The sequence below is a fragment of the Schistocerca piceifrons genome, chromosome 3 (assembly GCF_021461385.2).
Source record: "Schistocerca piceifrons isolate TAMUIC-IGC-003096 chromosome 3, iqSchPice1.1, whole genome shotgun sequence".
Lineage (NCBI taxonomy): Eukaryota > Metazoa > Arthropoda > Insecta > Orthoptera > Acrididae > Schistocerca > Schistocerca piceifrons.
The window spans coordinates 416,804,438-416,824,438 of NC_060140.1; the positions used below are offsets into that span (position 1 = coordinate 416,804,438).

Here is a 20,001-nt window from a genome sequence, read left to right on the forward strand (position 1 = left end):
TTAAGTAGTTCTAAGTTCTAGGGGACTGATGCCCTCAGAAGTTAAGTCCCATAGTGCTCAGAGCCATTTGAACCTTAACACAGCCGTGCAAAAAGGAGTCGCATGTGTTCAGATCCGGAGAATATGGCGGCCAATCGAGGCCCATACCAGTGGCCTCTTGGTACCCAAGAGCCAGAATGCGATCCACGAAGTGCTCCCCTTGGACGTCATTCTCCTGCTTCGATAGGGTCGAGCTCCGTCGTGCATGAACCACATCTTGTCAAAATCACAGTCACTTTGGGTAATGGTGATGAAACGATCTTCCACAACCTTCACTTACCGTTCGGTAGCCACCATGCCACCAAGGGATATCGTACCGATTACTCCGTGACTGGACATGGCGCAGCACACAGTCACCCGTTGAGGGTGAAGAGACTTCTCGATCGCGAAATGCGGATTCTCAGTCCCCTAATTGCCAATTTTGCTTACTGACGAACTCATCCAAATGAAAGTTGGCTTCGTCGCTAAACCAAACCATACAGGGCATTCTAACTCCCATCGTGCCCCGCCGTCAACCGTGCAGTTTAACCGTCCTAGCGCAAACCGTTTATTTCATGTAGTTCAATAACTGTCACCCTGTAAGTATTCTGTGATGTTTCCCAAAACAACTTAAGGAAAGTGCACTGGTGAGCTTTAAAATTGCAGCAGCAGGAAGGACAGCAAATAACAAAGTCGTACTTACTGAGAAATTAACAGCGGGAAAAATCGACTTGCTCGAATAGCGTAACGAAAAGCATGCGAGCTTGCGAGACAGAAAGGTGAGACAGAGTTGGATCGAATCCACGCTGCAGATCGACGACCGTGGGGTGGTACATGAGCCTGGTGAGTGTGTTCTTAGGCGAATTTGTACGCTTCGCCAGATTTCGTGTCAGAGAATATGACGTGCACACACTTATAACACGATAACGCACATGATAAAGGTTATACGATTCGCAGACAGATGGCGCAAATGAGACCTGTCCCTTACGTTACATCGAATACTGTTGCATCAGAAAGAGCATGGGATCATAAAGTTAAATAATAAAAGAAAAAGAGGATACTGTACTGGACGGGATAAACGATAAGGAAAAGTAATACACTCAGCTAGGAAGAATGCATGATTACATTTGTACATGATGTTGGGATGTAAGGAGAGCGAAATTAAGTACGCCGAGCTCCCACCTCTGGCGGCAACAGCTGAGCATCGAGTCGAACTGACTTTGAATGACAAATACGGACACAACAGTCCATGCTGCTTTAACTGTATTTCAGCTTTCATCAATTGTCGAGTCTGGCGAGTTGTGACAAGATAGTCTCTCGCCAATCCATGAATAGGACAGATCTGTAGAACGCGCCACCTAGGATAACAGTCGAACACACTCCATATCGTGGGAGGACACAGTCATAAATTTAACTGCTGTTGTTCAAATTGCAGACTATTTGCTGAGTAGCCATGCGCACCCTGCACCATCCTCCCAGGTGCTGGGCCCATATGAAGAATGCAGTATGGCAATGTCCGTTTTTCCTGGAGCCTCCACACATCGATATGTCCATCGTGATGCTGTAAGTGGAGCGGCGACTAGTTTGGAAAAACGGCGTCGTGTCACTTCTTTTTTCAGTATTTTAACACTGTTTGCGAGCTTCTCTTTAATGCCGTGTCAAGGAAAGCCTCAACAGTTGCCACGCGATAAGAGTCCATGATCTGTGATATTCGTGGTGGATGCGAGTCTATCTGAAAACAAGCCCACGTTCTGACTCAATAACTTGCTGTGTCTGTTATATCCGACGCTTCCGAGGTGGGCAATATATACATTCTCTCGGGCGCTACTTGCACGGGGCCCTTTGATTCTGCATGGCGTTCAGCAATGCCTTCGTGAGCCCATCGATTCCGTCAGGGCCAAACCGAGGGGTGGCGCGATAGGCCCGCGCCAAGTAAGCAGTATTGGGAAAGGAAAATTCGATCGAAAAAAGGAAAGATTTATTTGAGAATTAACCGGGACAAGTACGAAAGTAATGCTACACCTCGTGTTCTTATCTTCTTCCTATCGTAAGAAGCCTTTTCCTTGGATTGCGACTGTAAACGCACGCTGTTGACTCAGAACCATTACTACAGTGGTATTTCCTCTAAGTAGCATAATAGAGAAATAACTACTACCAAACAGACGTCCATCGTTAATATGGTTTATGTCGAAACAGTGCTCTTGGTTCACGCAGCTCCGCGTACAGTGCCTCAGGCCACTCACTTGACCCTGGGGTCAACGGCATGAGCGTGCAGAATGCAATATTTAAACCATTACATTAAAGACACATAACGTGTATCCACTGGATATGTGGCCTGTAACTGAAAAAGTGTAATGATAACCACGCCATTGGCAAAAGATTCCGGAGTAGTCCCCCATTCAGATCTCCGGCAGTGGACTGCCAAGAGGGAGGTGATATGAAGAACAGATTGAAAACAAACGAAAGGATGACGTTCTACGAGTCTGGCGTGGAAAGTCAGAAGCCTGAACGTTATAGGAAAGCTAGAAAATCTGAAAAAGGGAAATCCAAAGGCATAATCTGGATATAGTAAGGGTCAGTGAAGTGAAATGAAAAGAAGACAAGGATTTCTGGTTAGATGAGTATAGAGTAATATCAACAGCAGCAGAAAATGGTATAACAGGTAGGATTCGTTGTGAACAGGAAGGTAGGGAAGAGAGTGTGTTACTGTGAACAGTTCAGTGACAGGGTTGTTCTCATCAGACTCGACAGCAAACCAACACCAACAGGTGTACAAGCCGACGTGGCAAGTTGAAGGTGAAGAGACAGAGAAAGTATATGAAGATATTGAAAGGGTACTGTAGTATGTAAAGGGGAGTGAAAATTTAGTAGTCGTTGGGGGGGGGGGGGGGGTGGAAAGCAGTTATAGTGGAAGGAGTAGAAGAAAAGGTTACGGGAGAATATGGGCTTGGGAGAAGCAATAAATGTCAGCGAGTAATAGCGAAAACTCTGTTCAAGAATCACAAGAGCAGGAGATGTACTTGGAAATGGTCGGGAGATATGGGAAAGTTTCAGTTGGATTAAATCATGGTCCGATAGAGATTCCGAAATCAGATACCGGAATGTAACGTGTACCCAGGAGCAGATATAGACTCAGATGACAAAGTAGTTGTGATGAAGAGTAGGCTGTTCTTTAAACGATTAGTCAGGAAGAATCAATATGAAAAGAAGTGGAGTACGGAAGTACTATGGAATGACGAGATACGCTTGAAGTTCTTTAAGGCTGTAGATACAGCAGTAAGGAATAACTAAGTAGCCTGTAGAGTTGAAGGGGAATTGACATCCCTAAAAATGCCAATCACAGGAGTTATAAAGAAAAACATAGGTACAAAGAAGAAAATTGCAAAGACGAAGTGGCTGCATGTAAAATATGTAGAAATTGAAAAAGAAATGATTGTCCGAAGGGCAGACTCAGCATACAGGAAAGTCAAACAACCTTCGGTGAAATTAAAAACAAGGGTGGTAACATTAAGAGGGCAACAGGAATCCCACTGTTAAATGCAGAGGAGAGAGTGGATAGGTGGACAGACTACACTGAAGGCCTCTATGAGGGGGAAGATTTGTCTGGTTTGATATAAGAAAAAATAGGAGTTGATTTAGAAGAGGTAGGGGATCCAGGATTAGAATCAGAATTTACGAGAGCTTTGGAGGACTTAAGATCAAATATGGCAGAAGGGACAGATAAAATTCCATCAGAATTTCTAACGTCTTTGGGGGAAGTGGCAACAAAACGACTATTCACGTTGATGTGTAAAATGTATGAGTCTGGCGACATACCATCTAACTTTCGGAAAAAGCATCATCCACACAATTACGAAGACTGCAAGAGCCGACAGGTGCGAGGATTATCGCACAGTCACCTTCACAACTCATGTTCCCAAGGTGCTGACAAAAATAATATACAGAAGAATGGAAAAGAAAATTGAGGATGTGTTAGATGACGACCAGTATGGCTTTAGGAAAGGCAAAGGCGCCAGAGAGAAAATTCTGACGTTGTAATTGATAATGGAAACAAGATTGAATAAAAATCAAGACACTTTCATAGGAGTTGTCGACATGGAAAAAGCGCTCGACAATGAAAAAAGGTGCAAGATGTTCGAAATTCTGAGTAAAAAAGGGGTAAGCAATAGGAGAGACGGGTAATATACAATATGTACAAGAGCCAGCAGGGAATAATAAGAGTGGACGACCAAGAACGAATTGCTCGGATTAAAAAGGATGTAAGACAAGGATGTAGTCTTTCACCCGTACTGTTCAATCTATACATCGAAGAAGCAATGACGGAAACGAAAGAAATGTTCAAGAGTCCTATTAAAATTCATTGCGAAAGTGTACCAATGCTAAGATTCACCGATGACATTACTATGCTGACTGAAAGTGAAGAAGAATTACATGATCTGCTGAATGGAATGAATATTATAATGAGTGCAGAATCTGGACTGAGGGTGTATCGAAGAAACATGAAAGTAATAAGAAGTAGCAGAAATAAGAACAGCGAGAGAGTTAATATCGGGATTGATGGTCACGAAGTTGATGAAGGTAAGAAATTTTACTACCTAGGCAGCAAAATAACCAATGAATGGCAGAGCAAAGAGGACATCAAAAGCAAACCAACACTTGCAAAAAGGGCATTCCGGGCCAAGAGAAGTCTATTAGTATCAAACATAGGCCTTAATTAGAGGAAGAAAATTCTGAGAATGTACGTTTGGAGCACAGCATTTTATGGTACTGAAACATGGATTATGGGAAAGCCTGAACAGAAGAGAATCGAGGTATTTGAGATGTGGTGCTATAGACGAATGTTGAACATTAAGTGGACTGATAAGGTAAGGAATGTGGAGGTTTTGTGCAGAATGGGAGAGGAAAAGAATATGTGGAAAACACTGACAGAAGGGAGAGGATGATAGGACATCTGTTAACACACCAGGAAATGACTTCCATAGTACTAGAGGGAGCTGTAGAGGGCAAAAACTGAAGAGAAAGACAGCAATTAATTGAGGACGTAGGTTGCAAGTGCTACACTGAGATGGAATTCGTGGCGAGCCATGTCGAACCAGTGAGAAGATTGATGACTCGAAAAAAGTGAGATTTCATGACATAATGAGTTAAGAGTAGAGAAACTGCAACAGTTAGAAGCTTTGGGGAAAGAAGAGGGAATGAGAGACTTTTTGAAGGGTGCAAATTTCTCTGTAGGAGTCAGCACGGATTCTGCAGTCGATCATCTTGGGAAACTCAGCTAGCACTGACGTCCATGACATAGATAATGTGTCTCACGCTGGTGCCGTGTTTCTTAAGTTGCAGAAGGCGTTCGACGCATTTCCGAACTTTTTCAATGTGAATAAAATATGAGAAACTTTGTGACTGGATTGAGGACGTCCTTGCAGACAGATCACAGCACGACATTGTTAACGAGAAGTCTTCAGGAGTCTTACTATAGGTCCTTTATTGTTCACACACATAACGCGCTGGATAACGTCAGACGCTCCGTGACAAGCGGGCACGTTGTCGTGCACAAGAAAGTTTAAATGAGAGAAACTTTTATTGTATAGCAGCCACTGCTAAAGAGGACTGACAAATGATGCAGGGGCCGGCAGATTACCTTGTACATTATAAATATGCTATGTACTGCGTGTAAATAGGTTGATTACACTATTGCTGAGTGATTTCCCTAAATCGCTCCAGGCAAATGCTGGGATGGTTCCATTGAAAGGGCACGGCCGACTTCCCTCCCCATCCTTCCCTAATACCATGAGACCGATGACCTCACTGTCTGGTCTCCTCCCCCAAAACAACACTCAACACTATTTCTGATCAATCACAGGACATAGCAATACATGAAAAATATCTACGAATATGCGTCTAAAGTGGTATGACCGCATAAAATTAGTTGTGCTGAATCAGGTTCAAACAGCTGTCCGTTGAGAGAATTTTACGGAAATACAATTGATCACGAAGGAGGCAACTTACAAAAAACTCTTTCTACCAATTCTTCAGTACTGCTCGTCAGTCACGGGACACTTAATTGGAAGGACAGGTGGTGAAGACAGAGAAGATCAAAGAAGAGCAGTACAATTCACACGTTAGTTAGTTTAGTACGTGAGAGAATGCTCGTCAGACGCACAAGGCTGACGCTACAAAGATAGGGTGAGCGTGCTTTACTGCAAGATTTAATATTTTTAGAAGACGATTGGCAGCAGCTGTTAAGTACGAGTATTTTATGAAATGCAGGACATCCATCTGTCCACATGTCGTTTGCTACTACTACCTATTACCGTTTTTAAACGTTATCATAGTTTTGAAGTTCATATACTATTTACGTACCATCCAAGAGTCAGGAAACATAGCACTTTCTTCCACATAAATCCCGCGAAACGACCAACGCGAGAAAATTAGAGCTTCTAATAAGATTTTCCGATAGTCATTCATTACGCGCACCGTATCAGAGTGGAACAGAATAAAAGAGTGCGAAATGATGACTAATTCAAACAGTGATGCAAAAGTAGAAAATTTTAGAGGCTGGGGAGAAATCATAAAGGGAGTCCACAGTGTTAAATTTTGGGTTCACTTCTGTTTCTTATCCATGTGAATTACCTTCCTCTTAAAAGCGTCAAGCAGAATTGCTACTTTTGCGGAGAAGACTAGTGCTACAATAAGTACCATTAGAGAGCAAGCAGTGGAAGACATTGTTAATGATGTTTCTCAAAGAATTTATAAGGGATGCTCTAAAAGTATATTCTCCTTTGATTTTGAGAAAACGCACTATATTCAGTTGTGTATAACAAACAGGGTCATACCAACAACTGAAGCAGCACATGAGCTAGAGTCAGTAAGTAGGTTTAATGCTCCAACTTTTTGGACTTACACAGTGACGAAAACTTGAACTGGTAGAAGTACGTTACTGAGCTTCTCACATAGTTACCGTCAGCTGCATTTTCTCTTCGTTTAATTGCTAGTCGTGGAAATGAATGAATCAATCTCCTGACATATATTGTGTATTTTCACTCAATAATACGTTGTGGAATAATTTTCTGGGGTAACTCGTCACTTGTTAGGAAGAAAGTACCGATTGCGCGAAATCGAGCAGTTAGGATAATACTTGGTGTTCACCAGTGGTCTTCATGGAGACACCTCTTCTAGTACTTAGGCATGTTAACTGCACCATCACAACACATATATTCACTAAAGAAATTCGTCATAAATTATCCATCACAATCTGAGAAGAATAGTGATGTCCGCACCTACAACGAAAAATGACCTTTATTAACCTTTATTTATGCTATCATGGGCTCAGAAATGAGTTCACTATGCAGCAACAAAAATTTATTGTCATTCGTACTGTACTGTAAACGTCAGACATGCTGCCAAGAAGTTTTAAATCTAAACTAAAATCATTTCTCTTGGATAGATCCTTCCATTCAATGATCGAATAACGTTTAGGAACTGGTAGATTGCAAAAAAGAAGTAAAGTGCAGTTCCAAGAAAAAGACTGAAAAACAATGTGTTCATTAACGTTAACACTAAACATGTATACATATCCAGTAAACTGACTCGTTTCACGTTATTTCGATAAAAGATTCATTCGAATGATCTATGGAACGTGCTACTAACTACCTAGGTGTTCAAAAAATGGCTCTGAGCACTATGGGACTTAACAGCTGTGGTCATCAGTCCCCTAGAACTTAAAACTACTTAAACCTAACCAACCTAAGGACATCACACACATCCATGCCCGAGGCAGGATTCGAACCTGCGACCGTAGCAGTCGCGCGGTTCCAGACTGCGCGCCTAGAACCGCGAGACCACCGCGGACGGCAACTAACTAAATAGGTGTGCATGAGGCACCCTCCGCGAATCGAAGCGTGACTAGCTGACTGTGTTAGTGGCTATATGAGAACATTTTTAATTGGTAGGACAGTTTTATAACAAGAGTTGTCCACAGTACTGACTGTTGCTGAATTACAAGAAGTCCCTTTGTAAAAGTCCAGAAACATTGTTGTTACACTGCCATAAACGGTTAGTGTTACTGCAAATATGATCGGAAGGTGGGCGACGTTGTCTGAAGTCGGTGACCTTGACACAAACAGTGATTTACAAACTGACAAAAAAATGCATTTTCCATAAATAAGGATCGAGCACCACTCGTTCATAAAGTCATTTGGAAAGGAATCACGTAAGTTAAAACGTGACAGAGTAATGAATCGCCGAAATGGTTTCACAGGTTAATTATTCATCGATCACGATCGCTGTACGTCGTCGCTGCTAGGGGAAAAAGAACGTAACATGGGCGATTGAGTTTTCGTTGTTGGGTGCGTGCTGCGCCACGCGGGTGGTCCGTACAACAGGGTGTACTGGCGTGGGCGGAAGAGGCGGGGTCCGAAGAGGCCGTTGCGGCTAAATGATGGGGCGATTCGCGCTCACCGCCGCCCTATCTACGCTTAGCTGCAAATTACCCGCCGTGCCGCGCGCCGCCTCGCAGGTGGCGCCGCTCCCAGACGCGCGGCGCGCCAGGCAACCAGAGACAAATGACACGCGATCCCGCTCTCGGATTGAGAGCTCAGCGAACTCGATTGTTGCACGCGGCAGTTGCTCTGCTGGAGCGGGAGAGAAAAAGGAATGGGAGGGGGTGGGACAGAGAACCCGCGAGGAAGAGGAGACGAAAAAAAAAAAAAGGAAAAGGGGAACAGCAGGAAAGGAAGAGCAGCGCTCGACGGCCTCCTGGGAGAAAAGGAACGACCGAATTAACGCTGATTAATGGTGTAACGAGGGAAGGAAGCACAAGAGCGGATTAGGAGGGAGATAAACAGGTAGACAGAGAAGAGACGGCGGCGGTGGCGGTGGTGGTGGGGTTAAACACAAGAATTTGTAACAGTAAGCCGCGTTGTCGTCTGTGTAAACGGCCGCTGATTCAACAGCGAGGCGGACTGCTATTTTTTTCCCCTCGCTGTGGAGGCGTTCCTTTCAGCACGACCGTCGAATAACATCCATTACCGCGGAGTGTTGTGAAGTGCAAACATTAGCGGATAAGGTGGTCGCAACAGCGGGGCCCGTTATCAGGGGCTGTTGGAGGGAGGGAACTTTGCTGTCGAAAGGGCCCTGTGGGCGATGCAGCCGTTCACAAGCGCGTCACGTCGGACGCCTGGTAATTTGGGTTGCTTAAACACACACTTCGGCGCCCGGCGATTCATCCACAGCGGCGTCTGTGTACTCCCGCCCAACGGATAAGCATCGCACTGGGGCTGTTGGGTATTTATCTCTAGCTGTGGCCTGTTATCTCTGACGGTGGCAGCGATTTAAGATCGCTGGCAAGGGAGGCGTTATGAAAGCATGCTGTGGGTTTTGTTGAGTGGAGCTTTCCATGTTGCCAGGAACGCGAGAAATAAATGAGCGGCTGTTTTTGTATAAGGTAACCAGCGAGCCTTAATGAATTATTTTGGGGAATTTATCTAACTTAAGTTTGTGTAGAAGTTGCTAGAAACGACATAGCAATGTAAAATATTTAAAGCCACGTCACTCCGTAAGCGTATTCTCAGAAGAGCAGTCGTTAAAAATAAAGACTGTGACTGGTTTATTCACTTGGGATGATTTTCGAAAATGTGCCTACTTTTCGGACATTTCTCACTTGCCACGACTGCATATTTATAGATCAACTGTCTTCGGCTTTGTGTAACTATAAACAACCAGTCTATCTGCTCTATTACGGATCTTCTGTCTACGAACAAGAGCTAAGTGTTTGCACATTCGTACAGCTTGCTTCTTCCCTGGCACATATATAACTTGATCCTTATGTGTTTGATGTATTCGACATGTCATCTTTGGAGTTTGCATCGAAACATATATACATATCCTGTAAACTGACTCATTTCAAGTTATTTCGAAAAGAATCATGGAATAATCTCTTTTCCTTACTGCAGAAAGAAACGACTTCTTGTACAATACCTACCGAGAATTTTTAATCGTTGTAACTTACGGCAAAGTAGCAGCTACAATAAGTTTTTCATCCGAACTTTTCAAACAAGACTGTACATAGAGTCAGTGTTCTTAGTATGTTTCAAAGGTCCCATGTTGAAAACGTTTCCTACGAAAACCCCTCTCCATTCTCTTTGAGAATACATTAGGCATAATTAACTATGAAAATAAAATTTCCTGCAATGGGTAGAGCAGCAGACAATACTGTTACCTGAATGAGTGATTCAGATTGCTGAGATCATTCTTATTAATGGGGCATAGTGCATTCTTTCCTTTCGTTACTAAGACTTGTAAAATGAAGTCCGACGCCAGCTTTTTATTACCATTACAATTACTGTTGATATTCATCCTGATTCGATAGGTTTTCTAGTTCCATGTTTTAAATGCTTTTTTCTTTTAATAAACTCTACATACGTAGTCTATGACCTGTCCTATCGACGCAGAAGTGTCCTACCTGCATTTCAATAAAATAAGTAAGCTAATCGCAACATTGATTTTACTGAAAAATCGATTATTTACTTCTATACGTCAGAATAAAACTCTTTGAAAACTGCTTAAATTAGCTACGAACAAGAGTTAAGTGTTTGCACATCCGTATAGCTGCTTCTTCCCTGGCACATATATAACTTGATGTATGCGAAATGTCGTCTTTGGCCGGCCGAGGTGGCCGAGCGGTTCTAGGCGTTAGAGTCAGGAACCGCGCGACCGCTACGGTCGCAGGGTCGAATCCTGTCTCGGGCATGGATGTGTGTGATGTTAGGTTAGTTAGGTTTAAGTAGTTCTAAGTTCTAGGGGACTGATGACCTCAGAAGGTGTCTTATAGTGCTCAGAGCATTTACGACAGCGGTATGGTCGAAGAACCACTGTGTTCATTTACCCACGCATTGATCTCACGAGCAATAACGAATTAGTGATAACTCACTGAGAAATGGTCTTTGGTTATTAGGAACTACCGAAGAAGACTTCTGTTCCTTGGGTACCTTCGATAGAAGCTTCCCCAGTGCTGCAGTTATGGGACAAACAAAGAGTAGCAGCGACAGTGTATTTCACAGAAAGATGTTTTCTTGGTGTTATCTGGGATCGCAACTGCACTTGTTACTCTTTCTCGTTTGGATTTTCTGTTCCAGCACCAAGGACGCGCGTGGATCGGTTTATGCCACCACTCACTGCTTTAGAAGGATGCAGAATGAACGTTTAGAAGAAGGCAATAACTTTGTAGTCCTGGCCTGGTTTTCTAATTGACGTTGTCCCGACCTACCGGAGAACCTCTGTAAACGCTTAGAGCAACCGTTTCCTCCTTAGTGAAGCACACCCTACAGTAAATGGAATCCTAGGAGAACCTACCGATAACTCTTCTAAAGAGACTTGATTACTACCAAGATATCTTGCTAATATACCCAGATCCTGGTATGTACTTCCCTTAACACGAAACGGTCACAATACTGCGAAGTGACTGAAGTGTTAAAACGCAAGAAAACAAAAAGAAACGAGACTTTTGAACTACTAGAATTCGTAAAGAGCTAGGATATTTCCAGAATGAATTTTTCACTCTGCACCGGAATGTGCGCTGATTTGATATTTCCCGGCAGACTAAAACTGTGTGTCGGACCGAGACTCGAGTTTGGGACCATTGCCTTTCACGGGCAAGCGCTCTACCAACTGAGTTTGCTTCATTTATATAGGAGTGTTTCGGAGAAATTGACCATTCCACCTTACTTCCTTCTGCACTGCCAGTAGTCATGCTTGTCGCTGCACCCGTGTAAACTGAAATTGTTTCTTATACAACGTTAACCCAGACACATGAGAGAATATCTGAATGATCGGTATTACTGATTTTAAATCGTTGAAATAAATTAGGCATAAAGTTTACACACCTGCAATTACGTCGTGATGCTTTTTTTTACGCTATATGAAGCACGGAAATTCCATTTCGTCTGTTACTGGTCGATCACTGAGACAGTTGGAGAGCATATTGGTGGTTTCTCCCGCAACATGAGCAGCTAATAAATGGACTGTGTGTTCAGCATAGATGTATTCTCTCCCTTATTTGAACTCTTTTGCTACCTAATCACCTTGCCTTACGCAATCTCTCGCGCTTAGAAGGATCCGTACCCAAAGACACACACACCAATATCCAAGAAAGGAAACAGGAGTAATCCACTGAATTACAGATCCATATCACTAACGTCGATTTGCAGTAAGATTTTGGAACACATACTGTGCTCGACATTATGAATCCCCTCGAAAGAAATGATTTACTGACAAATAGCCACCACAGATTCAGAAAGCATCGTTCTTGTGAAACACAACTTACTCTTTATTTTCACGAAGTAATGAGTGTTATCGAGATGGGACGTCAAATTCATTCAATATTTTAAAATTTCCAGAATGCTTTTGATACCGTTCCTCACAAGCGACTCCTAATTAAACTGTCTGCTTATGGAGTATCATCTCAGTTTTGTGACTAGATTCAAGATTTCTTGTCAGAATGGCCACAGCTCTTAATAACTGATGGGAAGTCATCGGGTAAATCATAAGTACAATCTGACGTTTCCAAGGAAGTGTTACAGGCCCTCTGTTCTTCCTGATCTACATCACGATTTAAGGGACTATCGGAGTAGTCCTCTTAGACTGTTTGCAGATGAAGCTGTCATTTTCCGTCATGTGAAGTCATTAGATGATCAAAACGAGCTGCAAAATGATTTAGAAAAAATATCTGATATGGCGCAAGAAGTGGCAATTGACTCTACATCACGAAAAATGTGAAGTCATCCACATGGGCACAAAGAAGAATCCGCTAATTTTCAGTTACACGATAAGTCACACAAATCTAAAGTCAACTAAATACTTCGGGATCGCAATTGGAACGATCACATGGATAATGTTATGGGGAAAGCAAACCAAAGACTGCGACATATTGACAGAACACTTAGAAAATGTAACAGGTCTATTAAAGAGACTGCTTACAATACACTTGCCAGCCCTCTTCTTGAGTATTACTGTACGGTGTGGGATATGCATCAGAGAGGATTCACGGAGGACATCGAAAAATTTCAAAGAAGGACAGCTCGTTTTGTATTAAGGCGAAATAGGGGCGAGAGACTGCCACGGACATGACACACGAATTGGGGGTGTCAGTCATAAAAACAAACGCGTTTTTCGTTGCGACAGGAACTTCTCATGAAATTTCAATCAGCAGATTTTTACTCAGAGTATGAAAATATTTTGTTAGTGCCCACCTACGTAGGGAGAAATTATCATAATAATAAAAGAAGAGAAATCAGAGCTCGCACGGAAAGATTTTAGTGTTCGTTTTCCCACACGCTGTTAGAAAGTGGAACGGTAGAGAAGAAGTTCAAAGGTGGTTCGATGAACCCTCTCCCAGCCACTTAATTGTGAATTGCAGAGTAATCACGTATATGTTGATGTAGACGTGGATGCTGCTCGTCTGTTGTACTATGCTGCATCGCCCTATCACAACTTTTGTGATTTATAGTTCTGGCCTACGCTCCTATACACCAACACACTACACAGCACCTCAGTACACTATGCTACTGTACTTTGCATTAGAACTAAGCTAGACATTTTCATTTGTTTCCATAGTTAACCCCGTGCGCGCTGAGGCATAACAAAGGATTCATAGGAGCTATGTTGCTTTGCGAGCCAAGGCGTAAACTTGAGAGATGGCTGTCAGATTCTCAGGAAATCCCTCCTGGACCTCCCTGAGGCTCATCTCCCCACTGCTTGCGGAAGGGTGGTACTCTCGTTGTTATGAAGTCTTAGGGTACGGTCGGCCGCACCCACTATTGCACTTCCTCCTCTGCCGGCCGTTGTGATCGAGCTGTTCTAGGCGCTTCAGTCCGCAACCGCGCTGCTGCTACGGTCGCAGGTTCGAATCCTGCCTCGGGCATGGATGTGTGTGTGCTGTTCTTAGGTTAGTGTTAGTAGGTTAGTAGTTCTACGTCTAGGGGATTGATGACCTCAGATGTTAAATCCCATTGTGCTTAGAGCCATTTGAACCATTTTGAACTTCCTCGCCTGACTGAAACAGACGTTCACGCTTGTCGTTCTTAAGGTCGCCAAAGCTGTGAAAAGTAAACGGTGGCCGATCCGGGCTGCCCGGAGGCTGTTGCAGCGTCTCCCATTCAAATCTCTGAAGCACAGCTCCAATCGTATGACAGTGCGAGGGCGGGCGTTATCGTGCAACTGGATGATGCCGTCCGACAGCATTCCTGGGTGTTTCGACTTTGTGACCCGTCGCGGTTTCCTACAAAGTGCGCTTATAGTGCTACCCATTGACTGTGGTTCCACTCTCGAGGAACTCGACGGCGGGACAGCTGCAGCCGAACAAAGTCATCATGACCTTTCCAGAACTTGTATGAACGGCTTTGAATTTATTGAGGGTGGGGATGTGAGATGTTTCTACTATTGGCTTTTCTGTTCGCCCTCGGGCTCGACATGATGGCACCACGTCTTTCTTAGTCGAACGAGGAAGTGCAAGTGTGGGTGTGGTTGTGGATCCTCCAGTGGCCGACACTGGTCTACGAAACAGGAACTGATCGTCTCGTCTCGTCTCGTCTCGTCTCCCAGTGGGATAAATGTCTTTAGACGTGCGGTGATTCCTTTTGAATGGAACCATTCCATGGTGGCGAGTGTTCGGTTTTCATTTGACTGCTCCATATATGTACCATGTCCTGACAGGTAGTGAACACCGCTCTTGTTCAGAAGAAAGTGTGACATGCAGGATCTCCCTTTTATGTTAGAAAGGAACTGATATGTTCCCCTCCGTGCTTCTGCTCTCTCCCATATTTCTTTCCATTCTCTATCAATGCATGAGCTTATTTCCTTATTCGATCTGTCTCCTTTACCGTACCATATTAGCCGTTTTTGATTCAATATTGTGGACCTCTCTTTCTCACGGGTAAGTCCAGAGCCTAGTATCTTCAGCAGCGCACCTGTCGGTGTTGTTCTACACGCGCCTGTCAGGTGCACGACTACGTGCCAGTAATGGCAGTGTGTTGCTTAAGAGTGGGCCAGTCGAGGGCCTGCAACCAACCCATCTGCGCGCTACACACACTGGACCTACACCTAGATTATGGTCTGTGGTGCGATTTCATATGACAGCAGGAGCACTCCCATCATTATCTCATGCCCCATGACTCAAATTTGTACGTTAATGTGGTGATTCGAACTGACGTGCTATTAATTAACAGCATTTCCGGGGGCGTTTCCTAACAGGATTAACACTCGCCCACATACCACTCCTGTAACCCAACCATCTTCTACAGTGTCGACATGTTGCCTTAGCTTGCTCGATAAACAGATCAGTCTCCTATCGGGCACGTAAGGGACATCATCGGATGACGACTCTACCGTCATCCACAAACAGCATTAACCTTCCCTGTACTGACCGACCAAGTGCAACAGCATTGGAACTCCGTCCCACAAACTGACATCCGGCATCTGTTCAGCACAATGCAAGCATGTTTGTATGTTTGTTTTGACCATCCTGGCGGTTACACCTAATATTAATGTACCAGCATTTCGCATTTGCTATGGCTTATCTCGCGCTTACATTAACCTGTGACCTTAAAATATTAAGCACTTAAATATGTTACCCAGACAGATGTATTTCAGAAATTTCATTACTCTACATTAATAATTTTTTAATGTTGCGACCTTTTTCAAAAAATCGTGCAAATGGCCCTGAGCACTATGGGATTTAACATATGAGGTCATCAGTCCCATAGAACATAGAACTACCTAAACCTAACTAACATAAGGACATCACACACATCCATGTCCGAGACAGGATTCGAACCTGCGACCGTAGCAGCAGCGCGGTTCCAGACTAAAGCGCATAGAACCGCTCGGTTACACCGGCCAGCGCGACGTTTTTTCTTCAGTGCGAATTACGTTTAATATTAGTAGTGTAGGCCTATCTTATAGATGGCATGAACGCCCCATCTGGTACTAGTTGCAGCGCAATAGGCGATTCCTGGCGCTTGGACTTTCAATGTTAGCTCATCTCTTAGACATGTTTACGAAGAAATTCAATGCCAGTATCTAACCTTATAGCACTGCACTCGTCTTTTGAAGAGCTTTCGAATGTCTTTAAAGTATGATGTATCATTTGCAAACAATTGTTAACTGCTTCGATTTCTCAGTTGATACAGAAATTAATGCAAATGCAGACCATAATTTACTAGTGGCAGATATTAAGAAGAAAGTAAATCATATCAAGAAAAGACGACAGGTAAGTAAATGAGATGTCTGGAAATTAAAGATAGAATAATTTAGAAAAGTACAGTCGCTATGGCTGAAATAATTTGAAACATGTAAGCTGAACCACAGAAGTCACGAAAAGTGGAATAGCATTAGAGATAAGATGTTGGAAGGCTTAGAGACAGAAACTTGAGAGCTGTAAAGAACATGGAATAAGACAGAGGGGATAACAGCAAATATGTTGGATAAAATGGGTTACCGCAGGAAATGGGGAAATGAAAATTCGGAAGAAGGCAGAGGACTGTACAAAAATCTGAACAATTAATTAAGAAAATTAACCGACCAGGCTAAAGAGGACTATGTGAGGAAACAAAAAAGTACTGGAGAAAAAAGAAAAACTGGCGGACGAGGACGGTCGGTTCCCAATGTTATTTTCTGTAGAATGCGTGCTTTTATGTGTGTTTTCTACATACGACAAATTCTCCTATTTGTCGGCTTCAGAATTTTAACATGGAGTGGGAGAGGTTGTCTGGCATCCTCCCCATTCTCAGCTTTTTTGGTTGATTATCAGGAAATCCGTAGGAGTAGGAGGTTGTTCAACCTTATCACAAAATTACGACAGGATGGAACTTGCAATATCTGCTATTAATGGCCAAACGTGGCACGTTTTAGAGCGTTCAGTTAGAGAACACATGTTGCTTTCTGATGGACACACCAAGAGAAGCCTTGCGAACCAATGATAGAAGGGTAAAGACATGTTGCCAGACGAACTTCGCGGTCGTAGAGAAGGGTATTTCACCTGTTCACCTATTGTGAGCTGAAGTCAGAATTTCCAGCCGCTAACGCCGCGACCTTCGGCATTCGCGCTGCACGAGTGTGGTAAGAAAGGGCCGGCATTCGGTAGGAATGTGCCGTTATTTAACTCCCTCCAGGAGCCAGTTGCACAGTTTTAGCGCCTTACAGCCAGTAGTTACTTTCATCAAGCACTTTGTCGAACTTAGTGGTGTTGGTGCTTACTTTTTCCACGTTCTTTCTTTAACCATTAACCACTCTTGCAGTCATTGGTCGTAACCACGATTTATTTTCATCATCATGCTTTATCATGTTCACTCACCTGTGCCAAGGTTAGATTTTACAATTATAATCACTTCTCTGATTATTAAATGTTCATTCAGTGGTTAATTCGAATACTGATGCCTTACGATGATAAGGCGACTTGTTTCTGTTGTAGATAGATGATCCCTCACTTCATTAATATATCTATGTGTATGGTGTGCTACCCACAATTTCATGCTTTCGCATTCCAGTTAATTATTATTTCAGTAAGGTGTTTCTATTTGCATGGTACTAACATTTCCTTAAAATTATTTTGCATGAACTTGATGGGGTGCTTCCCTTCTCTTTAGGTCACCAGAGATTGGACTATGGAATCCTAGGGGTATGCTAAAAAGCACAACTGAAACGATAGACTTAATTGGAGGAGAAAGGATAAGGGCTATAAAATAACCTGATGATTAAGCGGTGTTTATGGAATGAGAAGAGGAGATATTGCAGATGAAGAGTACTGCAAGAAGGCATGACGAGTACAGAGTGAAGATATATATAGGAAAGACAAAATTGTTGAGAATAAGCAAGAAACAAGCGACAGTTAACATATTCTTAGATGGAAAATAGACGTAAGACCCATTTGTACCTGAGACGTTCAATGACATGGAAGTTGTAAAAGGAAATGAGTATCTGGGAGGTCAGTGACATGAAACGGAAAGCGTACAGTATGAATGAGGAGGATATCTATGGGAAAGAGAGCACCTGGAAAGCCGAAATAGTTGCTAACCCCTAGAAGAAGTCCCATGGAACTGAGGAAAAGATTTTATGTCTGTAGCGTATTGTTGTGCTGCAGTGAATTAGGACTGTTAAAAAGAAAGGAGAAAGATGCCTGAAAACTTTCGAATAGTGCCTATAGAGAAAACTGTTTAAGGTGAGATGGACTGACGGACTTAAGGATGAAGCATGAAGAGTAGGATTATCTCAGAAATGCGGTGTTGGAAGGATTACAGATAGAAACGAAAAGCGAAAAGAACAAGAAATGAGGAGGAATGGATAAAAAGAAGTATGTTAAATAGATTAGATGAGCACAGTATGTGGAAAAAGACAATTTGGAAGAAGGCATAAGACAATTCAGAGATCTGAACAACGAACTTAAAACCTGCAACCTGCAACCTTGAAACCTGCAACTATGGATAAAGGGATGCAAGGCGAAAGGTTAGAGCCCATGTACCATCATGTGTCATTTCCTGTTACTACCTTATTGATATAAATACCTCTGAAAAAGGTAGTCCTTTGGCAGTTACAATTTCAGTTAAATACAACACAGACTGAGTAAGATATTAGATCTCAATAATAGGGCAATAAAACTGGTAGGCCTTGATTAATAAGAGTTTCAGCTAACACAAATTATGAAATAGCTCTTAATTTAACTAAAAGGGAACACGCAGACCTTCAATAATAACAGCTTCAGTTAAGTAAGATTACCAAATAGAAAGCAGGCAGGCCTCCAGTGATAACAGCTTCAGTTAAGTGAAATTACAAAATAGAAAACAAGCAACCGTTCTTTATTAACAGCTTCAGTTAGGTAAGACTACCAAACAGAAAACAGATGCGCCTTCATGAATAACTGCTTTAGTTCAGCAACCAAAAGTTTGAATTGCCTCCTCACAAGGGATTCACCAGAAGGCGTACGCAAGGAGCACGAGACTACACCAGAAAGGAAGGCCAAGAAAGGTTACAACGAGAGGACCGGCGTTCCAAGGCCCTCTTCGTTGGGTACAGACTGGCAAAAGAAATATTAACAAACCAGGGTTGATTGCGTGAAATGGTATACCTGCGTCACTGCAAGATACCGCCTCTACAACGATGCCGAAACGCCCGAATGAAAACTAGGCTGCCAAACACAATTACATAGACTCAGCGACTGCAAATTTCGAGACCCAGGCGTCTCCTGAGTCAATATAATTAACAGAGCGATGACGTCTGCAATGACCGAAGGTATATCGAAACCGGTACCCAGCCGTACTACAAGAGAAAGGTACTTATCTGGTATCGAAGACATCTGACAGGGAGGTCGACTAAAACCCAACCATCTAGGTACTGCGTGACGACGAGAGGTGGGAGGGGTGGGTGGGGCGGGGGAGGGGGTGGAGCGACTACAGCGTAGAAGGAAGAAACACGTTATCGCTTTGGCTCAGAAAACACCATCGGCTCACACAGTTTAATATATCCTGTTAACAAACAACCAACGCCAGTATCGACTAATGAAAAGCAACCAATACCCACAATTCGTAGAACCAACAGGTAGCGAAATAGATCAGCTAAGAAATCGCTATGATCGCAGCAGATCTGTAGGTATCAATAAGAAAATAGCAGTTAAGACCTCAAATCCCAAAACTTAACTGAAGTTCACGAATCAAAGCTGAAGCTTGCTGGTTCCAAAGGGGCCCATAATGCAGTACAGCGAAACTGGCTTCAGCTGTGTCGTCCGTGTGCCACGTCCCAGAGATGGCTGGCCAGGTTACGCACGAAGACGGCACTCGAAGTCAGCCACGGATTCAAATCAGTCCACAAATATGCCCAGCAATCATTATCAAGACTCTGTGCCCAAGACGCTTGCACAAGCGCTAGCCTTACTCGCAGGGCGGACCTCTCACACCGTCTTCCTCGCTCCGTTACCACTCCCCAGCTCACCACGCCACAACG

General features: G+C 43.3%; 1 protein-coding gene across 1 annotated transcript in view; it reads right to left on the bottom strand.

The window, feature by feature from the left end:
* Positions 1-20,001, bottom strand: part of LOC124788704 (LIM domain only protein 3-like) — a 339,539-nt gene that overhangs the window by 1,034 nt on the left and 318,504 nt on the right. The window lies entirely within an intron of this gene.